This window comes from Lolium perenne, chromosome 3, assembly GCF_019359855.2.
Source record: "Lolium perenne isolate Kyuss_39 chromosome 3, Kyuss_2.0, whole genome shotgun sequence".
NCBI lineage: Eukaryota > Viridiplantae > Streptophyta > Magnoliopsida > Poales > Poaceae > Lolium > Lolium perenne.
In genome coordinates this window covers 30,849,500-30,850,952 of record NC_067246.2, presented here as the reverse complement: position 1 = coordinate 30,850,952, position 1,453 = coordinate 30,849,500, and the positions used below count along the sequence as shown (strand labels likewise).

At 42.9% G+C, this 1,453-nt stretch overlaps 1 long non-coding RNA gene across 1 annotated transcript; it reads left to right on the top strand.

Moving 5' to 3' along the window:
- Positions 1-402: 402 nt before the first annotated feature.
- Positions 403-1,204, top strand: LOC127340840 (uncharacterized). The gene is made up of 2 exons (XR_007874949.1): positions 403-520; positions 734-1,204. It is a non-coding gene; the product is annotated as an uncharacterized lncRNA (long non-coding RNA).
- The last annotated feature ends 249 nt before the right edge of the window (positions 1,205-1,453 follow it).

Sequence of the window (1,453 nt, the reverse complement as noted above, 5' to 3'; positions counted from 1 at the left end):
ATTAGATGATAGATGTATTATTATTAGTTTATTACTATTTAGCTTTGACCGTAATCTTGCATCTCCATTTTATTTGATTGCAATCTCCATTTCATTTGATTGCATATCCATTTTATTTCAAGCAAGAGCATAAAGGAATGCCCACAAAAAGACTTGAAGTACCACAGGAAGAGGCCTGGTCAGTGAACCATTTCAGCTCATTGAATCCTACCGTGTGCAGATCATGGAACTTATGGGTGCCATGTTGATCATCTTTGGAGGAGCGGACAACGGTATTCGGTGGACTACACTTGGGCAGCCAAGTCAGGCTGCCGACCTCCTTCGGCGCTGATGTTCGACAGCCAGTGTCTTACCGTAGGCGCCCGATGATAGGGAGGTTGGGGGCGGGGGGTGGGAAGAGAATCTCATAACCAGGTGGGCATTTCCATGTCGTGTTGGAGATTGATCTGCTTGCCAACAAGGGCTACCATGGCGATCTATACACTGCCTTTTAGGAGCTCGTCGATATCGACATTGCAAGGTACTAACTTTATGTGCCATTGAATGGATTGCTTCCCGATGCAGTCCTTGTTTGGTATTGCTTTGTTCTTCAGCATTAGGTGTATTCAGTCCAATTTACTATGTTTACTTTGGATGGGCAACTTTGTGGCTTATTTTTATTTCTCTTAGGCCTTGTGTGCTCCTAGAGAAGTTTATTTCTTGGTTATTCAACCGTTCTGATTTATTTCTTCAGGTGTTGAGCAAAGAATTGGAGGCCCCACATACTTCTGAGTACAAGCGAACTGGGAGTAACGTTCAAATGCAAAGTTACGTTCTTGTAAATTATCCCCCTTCGTTGACATTCCTAGCATTTGTTGTTTTCTGTTTTGAGGTATTAGTAGGATACATCAAATCTCCAGTTTTAGAGGCATACTCACCAACCCTGCCCCAAGTACTGTTACTGGCTTCAATGGTGCAGGTGTTGGACGGACGGGCCAACTAGTACATGGAGCAGCAGGCTGGCGTGGTGACCTCTCATTGGAGTTGGAGCTGTGCAGGAGGGAATGAGGGAGCCAGGGCCGCTGGACCCACGGAGGGAACATAACATGATTTTATTTGTTAATTTCTTCAAGTGATGTTGTAGCTGGTTAGGTGTTGCATCTTCAACTGGTATCTTCACTATTTTATCTCAGCTGATTTAGAATTTGAAGTGGATCTAGTTGAATGTAAGTTCCGTTTGAGGGAAATCAAAAGAAATGTACCCATTTGTGTGGATCCAATCATGTCTCGGACATATTTTGACATTGTTATTTCAAAAGAGAACGGTTATATGAATATGAGGAATCATCTGATAATCTGTGACCATATTAAGTGCCAAACTTGTCATTTTGCTTTGAATTGCAAATACATCCGTGTCTTTAACAAGTTTGATTGACCCAAGCCCAAGCATTGTGGCTGAAACAGTTGCTCTACC